Below are 10,543 nucleotides of genomic sequence, written 5' to 3'. Positions count from 1 at the left end.
CCGCAAAGATGAAAACAGTGTGGTCTGTTGAGAAGCACACATCAACAATATTCACAGACTATGCATTCAAGGAAATTCAGGAACACATACTTGAGGCGTATAACCACTGCAGCCTTATATCTATATCAAATGAATCAAGTCCCGAGCTTTACAAGGTATTAGATCATTTTTCAAACACATGGGATGTAACATTCTCCGTGGAGGATTCTTTGTTCCAATGTGGATGTAAGATGTTTTCTAGGATCGGTCTTGTATGCTGCCACATCTTTCATGTGTTGAAGAACAAAAAGATGCGCTTGATTCCGGAGAATCTGATTGGAGGTCGATGGTTGAAATCTCCTCTAGTTAAGGTTGTGCATGCTGTCCAATTCGAAGATGTAGCAACGCATGTTTTTGTTGATCACAAGAAAAAGGCCCAAGCAATTTTATTGGGAGAGATGTTGGGTTTGTATCAGGTTGTATCAGTCAGTATTGATCAAATTCATGAGCTGACATCTATAGTTCGTGAAGCAAGACAACAAATTTTCTCCGGCGGATAGTAAAATCTACAACACAGAAGAAGAAGCTAATTGAAGAATTTTATGGGGCAGAGGAACCCCAGGAAGTAGATGTTCAACCACCTGAAGTCGTCAGCACGAAGGGATCTGGTAGTAGAGTTCCCTCAGTAGTGGATAAGGATTTGAAGCTTAAGAGCAAGCCTTTGCGTCAATGCAAGAAATGTCAGGAGTGGGGTCACAACGATTCAAGGAATTGCATCAAATACAAAGAGAAAGAAAAACGGCGCTCGAGAAGAAATTCTGAAGTTTGATACTATGTATATTTTTTTTTGAAGTAACATCAGCTCAATGTTAGCTCGAGAAAGAAAAACGGCACTCGAGAAGAAATTCTGAAGTCTGTTTTGTATAAGGCATTATGATATTCAATAGTTTTATGTCATGACTCGAATAGTGGATTATTATTACCTAATTAATCCATATGTTACCATGACTCAAATATTCGTTTATTATGACCCAATAACAAGAACTGTTTATTTTGCTTCAATTTGTATGATATGAACATTTCGATCAAAATTTTATACGACATAAGGGTACTAGTAATGTGATGTCACGACTCAAATGTTGGTTTATTATGACACTAGTTGTCCATAAAATACTATGACTCATATATTCATTTATTATGACTCATTGTGTTGTGTTTTATTATCACACTGTATTTCGTAGAAGGAAGCATTACAAGGTGTTTCGGTGTACAGTTTTACTCACCGACTAATTTTGGGGTACAGAAGTCCAATTTCATGTCATTATATGTGCAATTTGAAGTCAAACGACTGAAAATTGGATGAAAAAAGGCGTAGGTGTAGTTTGGGTCATTGTTATGTTATTGTTGGGTCATATCATCATACGGTGAATCTCTTTAAATTTGTAAATATCAGCAGCAAAATTGGACAGACGACGTGTTGGTATCTCTGTTTTTAAATCAATTGGTACAATGCAACATCAGCTGGAGTACTAGTACTAGTACATAACAGCAAGCTGAGATATATATAACATGGTCCTCAAAACCAGAATTACAATGTCTAAACATCGTTTAATTAAAATAGTGGTAATCTATAAAGAAATGGACAATCATTTTCACTACTTTTAGTTATGACATAACTAGTGATCATGATCCATAGTTTGCTATCATCTTTTCTACGTTGATCTTTGTATTCTTGCTCTCCTTCGCATAGTGTTTGGATGCCGCCTCTTTATTCAGTAATGCTTATGGTTATTTCTTGCTAACAACAACACACGATTGTATTTAGCTCTTAGATACTGAAGCACACCTTTTTTTTTAGTCGATAGTCCACAACTCCATCGACCCTCTCTTTCCCCATGTAGACTTCAAGGTGTCTGGCCAAATAAACACCACTGTCCTCAATATTATCCGTCGTTCTCCAGCTCATCTTCAACCTCTGAATAGGTGCGTTGATCACTGTCTTGCATTAATTGTGGCAACCAATCATGGTTAAATACTTACAGAAGAACGTCCTCTGCAAAACATGCAATGCGCCAGTATAAATAACATTTAAGTATTACTGTGAGGACTAATGTGTCACACATACCAACGTCTCTGGAACAGAACCGTAGGTATACCGGAAGTCATGCTCTTCTCTATCTTTAGAAGTGTCTATTATCACCACTGCTTTGTGATGGAAACAGAAGCACATAGTGTAGTACCTTTTTGAAAGACAGAATGCAAAGAAAACCTATATTTTGTAACATGTTAGGCATGCTGCCAAAAAAGAGTGGAGTTTTCTCTAACAAATTTTGAATTTGTATCATGGATGCAACAACAACATACCATATCTATGTCTCCCCATCTGAAGTGTGGTATTTCGCTGACCTCTTTGTCAATGTTTGTGGCAAATTCATTTAGTTTGTCTGCATCATCAGTTTTTCCATTTGCTTCCACAACCGTGTACAGCTGCACAAGTTATAGCAGCTGAGTTAGGTCATAACTTTAAATCATATAAAAACATGTCATCATAACTAGATATTCGTGTCAATATAGGTGGATTAGGTGAACTCACAGCAGGGTAGGTTGTGAAAAACAGCCTTTTAGTGTGACTTCAACAACTCGATCAATATATATAATATTTTCTCTGACATTCCAACAAATTAGTTATTAGTTATTAGTTATTAGTCCAAAGATTTATTAGGTCGGTTTATTTCATAATACTTACTCATTTCCGTGGTAAGTGGTCATCATCCAGTAATACATAACCCGTTCCTCCGGAGTAAGCTTGCATGACACGGTTATTGCTCTCTCAAGAAATGGCGAACGCAATGCATTAGAAAATCTCATTTCTGCCTTAGAGCGAACGTTCATTTTCAAGTTGTGATGGTTGTCATGTAACTACAAGTAGATATTATAGGTCATTTGGTATGATGTATAAATACTCTCTAACTTCAGTTTAGGCAGTATATGCCCCTTCTACTTGGAACCAAATAGATCAGTACAACAAAACTTACTTGTTCGTTTTCATAGATGACCAAATCTTTGCCCACTTTTGTTTCTGACTTATTAGAGAAAAGCGTGACAAAATCCTCATCAACTTCATCACATTCCATGTACGCTTCCACTGATGACTTTATAATTCCTTCAACATCGTGTTCCTTAACCTACACGTTAATTTTAACATAATGTAACAAAAGACGGGCATACAACATTGGAGTATTTCTTTAATAATGTAACTAAGGATACACACATACCTTAGTTTCATCAATGCTACCAAGCTTATTATCCAAATTTTTTATTAATTCTGTTCCTGACGCTTCCAAGAAAAATTCGTTTGCAGCATCATTACCACCGTCTTCCATGTAGTCAGCCATGGCTGATTTTATAATCTCATCCACATTCATAGATCCTCCCTATTTATAAGACAGTTCAGAATAAGCTGTGAAAATATATTTGGCTAACGTCAATCTGTATGATCCTTTGGGTCATAATAGATGCAAACAACGATATTTATCAACGCGTAATGTACATTTTCTGAACCTGTCGTATGTGATGCACTGCCACCACTATGTAATGATGTACCAGTATTTGGGTTGCGCTCCTGATACTCACTCTGCAACAGTCATAGATAATAAGTACTATACACTAACTCAACAAACATTTCAGTACATATAGTTTTTGAATTACATTATAACATAATCATTTACCTTCGATGCACATAAACGTGCTGCTCCGGAACCAACACTCATAACAGATTTTTCTGTGTCCGAGCATTGATTTCTTCCTGTAGCCATGAAACTACTGATCTGTGAAACAGACTAAATAAAACAATAATATTAATGAAGGTTTAAGTATGACATTCATATGCAAACAAATGTAATCTAGATATCGTACAATGAAGCCATTGTAGAACCCTATTTAGATCATTAATAATCAATAAACGTAAAGAATTATTATACAAGATATACCTTGTTGACTCCAATATATGGTGTACCAAAACAACTCTGTAATTCATTTATGTTAGTTCTGTTTCTTTCTTTCATGGCGATTCTTCTGGCGATACCACCCTGCGATTCACTATGTTTGTGTAACAGAATTCTTTGGAAAAGAGTATCATCCATCAGACTAAAAGAGCAAGTTCACATATATCAGATAAGCTTGTCATGGGTACAAAAAATTACTACGCCCGAAGAATACATTAACAATATCCAAAAACATCATACTAAACGCATATCTGAGTTTGGGTCATGCTAAACGCATATCCGAGTCATGGAAAAATAAGTGATTAGTTGGTCATAGCAAGCGGTTCGTGGGTCCCACATAGAGATGCCCAAGATTTTTGGTTTAACCGTGAAACCGGAACCGCCGGTTCCAGTTCAGAACCGGAACCGTGACAAAAATCTTGAACCGGAACCGTCATAATTTGAACCGCGGGCCGGTTCCGGTTCCAAATTTAATGAACCGAAACCGTCACCGAACCGCCGGTTAGTTTCGGTGAGGTTTTTGAGGCGGTCAGCTTTTGGCAGGCATGGGTCGGCTTTTTAAGGCGGTTTTTGACCAAAACCGGCGGTTAACCGTGAAAACCGGCGGTTTTCGGTTTTGGTGCGGAACACAAGGCTGACACGTTGCAGCTTCGATGGGATGGTTGAGTGCAGGTGGTCAGACGGTTTGTTGACCAAACCGGCGGTTTCGGGTGTAAAACCGGTGGTTTCCGGCGGTTTTTGACCATTTTTCAAATTATTATTTTTTTTTAAAAATTGAATTTTGAATTCAATTTCAGATTTCCCCCCAATTTTTATCTATAAATACCCCCCTCTATCCCCCACTCTTGTGTTAATAAGAGTTTTTCTCTTCAATCTCCCAATTCTCTCTCTTTGTCTCCCATTTCTCATTGTGCTATTTGTGCTTACATTTGAATTATTCAAGTGCTACTCTTATATTACGCATTGTTATACTTGATCTATAGTTCTATAAGTTGTCTTTCTCAATTGCTAAAACAAAAAAAAAAATTATAAATCCATATTTCTACTATAATTCCATAAACTATCAAGATGTCTTCATCCCGAGAAGGTCGTATTGATAAGAGAAAAGGAAAGTCCAAGAGGCCAAGTCGAAAATCCGTTATTGATGAGATTTCTCAAAGGAACGTGGATATGTGGCAAGTTAATATTTATTATCTACTAATATTATTAATTATGAATTACATTATTGTTCATAATGTTATTTGATATTTACACTACAAATATTATTTTGTAGAATCGAGAAGAGCAAGATATGGTCAATGCTATTGCTCTCTCCCGCTCTCAATCCCAAGGCGGACGTGGATATGGTGGCGATGCTTATGTTGGTAGTGGTAGTGGTTCTCCCGGTCCCGGTGCCTATTCTCAACAAATTCCAACCCCGGTGAATCTTGATGACGACGATGATGATGATGACGAGGAGGAAGAGGAGGAGGAGGAGGCGGAAGAGGAACAACAACAAGAAATGCCACCCCCACCACCACCAAGGAGTCGTCGTGGTGGTGGACACCCTCCTCAACCTCCTAAACCAGTTGAAAGGACTTTAACCTCAGATATCATGGTCAAACATTTCAAGAAGGTACGAGATAGTACCGATCCGAACACTTTTAATGTGTATTGCAACTATTGTGAAAACGTATACACATTACGAAAAGAGTGGAGGATATGGTACATTTACCCGTCACATGGAGAAAGCGCATCCGGTCGAGTTTGGTATCTCTCCAACCCAAACTCAACTCAACTTTCAACATGGAGGCGGGACCGGGAGTGGGACGGGTTCATCCCAAACATCAGGTATGTGTAGCAATACTCTTTTAAAATATAATCATAAAAATGCTCTTAATGTGATGTCTAGATTTGTTGTGATGAAACATTTTCCATTCAATGCTTTTGATAACGATGCTTTTGAGTCGAGTATGCGACAAGTTTATAATGCCGCTGCAAGAAAACTGAGTCGAACTTCTATGACTCGAGCTGTTGTTAGACAATGCATAGAAAAGAAGGTGCAATTAGGTACATTTATTGTTAACTTGGGTCATAAAGTTTCGATTTGCTCTGATGTGTGGACTGATTGTTTTTGCAAAAATTCATATATGGGCATTACTATGCATTTCGTTGATCACAGTTGGACTTTGAACAAACATTTGATTGCATTTCGGGAATTTCCCACACCACACACTGCACAAGCAATTGCTCAATTGATCATTCAAGTTTTGAATGAATTTCAATTGATCAATAAAAATTTTTCTGTTGGTTTTGATAATGCAAGTGCTAGTATAGATGATCTCATCAGTGCATGTTCTCCTGTTATTGATGGCAAATATTTTCATGTGCGATGTATTGCTCATATTTTGAATTTGTGTGTTCAAGATGCGATCGATTTGTGGCAAAAGTATGTTGATCCTATTAGAACTGCTGTTAAATTGATTCATAACAAAGCTCCTATTAGTAGAGCTTGGAAGAAATATTGTCATAGCAAGCAGTGCAGGTACACCAATTTTCGTTTGGATGTTTCAACTCGTTGGAACTCGACGTACGATATGTTGGAGTCGACTTTGAACCACATTGAGTATTTATGTGATTTTTTTAGAACTTGTCCGCATCTTCCTTCTGATTTGCTTTTGATACCCTCTTGTTGGGACCACAGCATGGATTTGTTTCGATTATTCCAAGCTTTCAAAAATGCCACTGTTGAGTTATCCGGTGTTTATTATCCTACTTCTGTCCGCGTTTTGGAGCATTGCATGTATGTGGCAATTGGTTTTAAGACATGTGCGAAAAATACTCAATTCATTGAATTGAAGGCTATTTTGTTTTATATGGTTGAAAAATGGTTGAAATATTTTGCGCGTATTCCAAATGTGTTTTTGATTGCAAAATGTTTGGATCCAAAGTGGAAGTTGCATGATGTGCATAAAATTTTAGACATGTACTATGGTTGTTTGCACGATTTGGATTTTTCTCAACTTCGCGAAATGGGCTTGACAAGAGGAGAAGGCTTCGAACTAAATCTTCCGAATGTTGAAGAAATCAAACTAAGGTTAGATAGTGCACTTCGTGCTCTCTACGGGGAATATGAAATGAGATATAACACCATTCACCAGGTACGTGCTCCTCCTAGTCCTTCGACATTTGATTTTGGTGGCGGGAATTATAGCAATGTCATGATTGATCCCGACGTAGTATCACAATTGCAAGATCTATACGGTGCTACAACCAATAGGACTAGAGCTACTAGTGAGTTAGATATATATTTGGAATCGCGCTCTATTTTTCAAGATGCAGGTCCCCCTACTCAACAAATTGACGTCCTTGATTGGTGGGGAACACATGACAAAGAGTTTCCGATACTCTCGATAATGGCTAAGGAGATTTTCGCCGTTCCCGCTTCCACCGTCGCCGTGGAGCAAGCTTTTAGTGTCGGCGGTTGTGTCCTAGACGACAAAAGGAGCAATCTCTCCGCCAAAAACATGGAAGCCACTATGTTACTTGATGATTGGGCAAAGGCGGACATGAGAGCACAAGAGCCGGATTTCGACTTCCGTGTAGAGAGTGATGGTGAAGAGTTTTCCACCGATGACGAGGTCGGAAGCGAAGGCGCTCAACAATATCAATGAAGGGGGGGCGGTGAACGGCGAGCACGGCCGGCCAAAAAGGTAAGCAAGGTAAGAGAACTACGTGGGCTTTGATTCCTCAATAAAATTGTGGATACGTAGGCAACTCAACTTAAATTTGAAAAGTTTAACTTTGAAAGTTTAAGTTGAGCTCAAGCCCTTTTCAATTTTTTTCCCTTTTCCCCCCATTTCATGGTTTTTTTTATTTATGTTCCGACGACACTTGTAAATTATATCACATTGTTGTATTATTGTAATGTATTGACAATTGTATTATTGTAATGTATTGTTGTCCGTTACAAGTTACAACTCAAATTCAATAAAACTGATATGATTTTCACCTTATTCGTCTTATTTCAATTTAAATTATCCATTGCCTTGTTCCAATTTATTGTATAAATCCAAAATTCCAAATTATATAGCAAAAAAAAAAAACCGCCAGAACCGCCAAACCGAACCGGAACCGTGAGGAACCGTACAAAAACCGGTGGTTCGGAACCGGAACCGTAACCGCCGGTTTTCGAACCGGAACCGGAACCGTCAAAAAGCCTCACGGTTCAGTTCCGGTTCCACATTTCGCGAAACCGGAACCGCCGGTTTACGAACCGTGGGCATCTCTAGTCCCACATCGTCATTGCACCATTACAAATTATGTACTACTGATACACCAGTATTCAAATAGTTAGTACAGGTAGCTTGATTTTCCATCAAAAAGAATTAAAACTTCATTCCTTCAAATAATAATCCAGTAAAAGGAATTCGTCATACCTTTCCGTTCCTTAGGTTATGGGGATGCCTTCTGCTTCCCAGTATTCCGTTTATAGACTAGGTTACATCAAAATAATGAATTTGATTATTGGTCAGATTTGAGTCGAGTTTCGCTCATATTGTAAAAAAACATACAAACCTTTTCCGTCATGAGGTGAGTTTCCTGAAGATCTTGTTTCCACCATGGTTGGAGAAGACGGTACACAAATCGTGCTTCACAAGTTGAGATTTGAAGTCGATTTCGATGCCCAGCCGTGACCCTCTTCGCCGATAATGTTTTGTATGGTTAGGTGATTTTGATTCCGACTCGATTTAGGTGATGAATCGTGGGGAATTGTTGGGGTTTTTGGGTTTTTGTGGTGATTTTGGGAGAGAGAGAGAGGGAATTGAATGGCGCGGGAACCGAATGATCAACTTAATATTGGGGGGAGTAATTATTATCCCAATAAATCAGCTCTTAAAAAACGGAAGGGCGTTTCATTATATTTCTAGTTCCTATTTTACCCTTGCATGATACAGAACGATCCTATTATGACCCACGAAAATTAAAAAACCAATCCAGCTCGTGGCGATTCATCTCCAGATCTAACGGACCATATATGGTCTTTATTTCTTTACTTAGGGGCTTACTTTGGTAGATTAAAACCCTATATATATATATGAAATGCAGCCCAAATCTTGGCCCTAGGATTAGATGACCTAATGGTCAATATTTAACCAAAAACACGGAAGGTCATAATTAAGTAGTTTTAGGTCATATTATAAGATTTTGGTTTATGTCATGTTAAGATCATTTTAGGTCATGTTTTGTTAGCATGACCTAAAAATAAACTAACTATGACCTACAAATGCCCTACTTATGACTTTGTTCTGCGTTTCTGTATTTAAATCTGGTCTTTATAGATCAAAACCCTACCTATATATATATATATAAGATCAAAATCTTATAATATGACCTAAAACTACTTAATTATGACCTTCCGTGTTTTTGGTTAAATATTGACCATTAGATCATCTAATCCTAGGGCAAAGATTTTGGCTGCATTTCTGGATTTAAATGCATTCTTATTTTGATCATCCTCCTATATAGGTATATATATATATATATATATATATATATATATATATATGTCAATACGGGGGTATAATTGTCTTTTCATTAAATTGTATTTGAAATCATTTTCTAAAATCCTCTCTAAAACTCTAGCTGCAAAGTCTTCAAATCTTCAAATCTTCAACATTCAAATCTTCAAATTTTCAACATTCAAATCTTCAAATCTCTTCAACATTCAAATCTTCAAATCTTCAATATTTAAATCTTCAACATTCATATCTTCAAATCTTCAAATCTTCAACATTCAATAAAATAACACTTATTAAAATGTCAATAAATAAAAAATAACACTTATAATTCACATATCAATACCGAGAATATCGAATGTCAACAACTCGTATTAAAATGTCAACAACTAAAAAAATAACACTTACAATTCACATATCAATACCGATAATATCGAATGTCAACAACTCGTATTAAAATGTCAACAACTAAAAAATAACACTTACAATTCACATATCAATACCGAGAATATCGAATGTCAACAACTCGTATAAAAATGTCAACAACTGACAAATAACACTTACAATTCACATATCAATACCGAGAATATCGAATGTCAACGAACTCATATTAAAATGTCAACAACTAACAAATAACACTTACTATTCACATATCAATATCGAGAATATCGAATGTCAACAACTCGTATTAAAATGTCAACAACTAACAAATAACATTTATAATTCACATATCAATACCGAGAATATCGAATGTCAACAACTCGTATTAAAATGTCAACAACTAACAAATAACACTTACAATTCACATATCAATACCGAGAATATCGAATGTCAACAACTCGTATTAAAATGTCAACAACTAACAAATAATACTTATAATTCACATATCAATATCGAGAATATCGAATGTCAACAACTCGTATTAAAATGTCAACAACTAACAAATAACACTTACAATTCACATATCAATACCGAGAATATCGAATGTCAACAACTCGTATTAAAATGTCAACAACTAAAAAATAACACTTACAATTCACATATCAATACCGAGAATATCAA

This window comes from Salvia hispanica, chromosome 6, assembly GCF_023119035.1.
Source record: "Salvia hispanica cultivar TCC Black 2014 chromosome 6, UniMelb_Shisp_WGS_1.0, whole genome shotgun sequence".
NCBI lineage: Eukaryota > Viridiplantae > Streptophyta > Magnoliopsida > Lamiales > Lamiaceae > Salvia > Salvia hispanica.
This window is presented reverse-complemented; position numbering follows the sequence as displayed.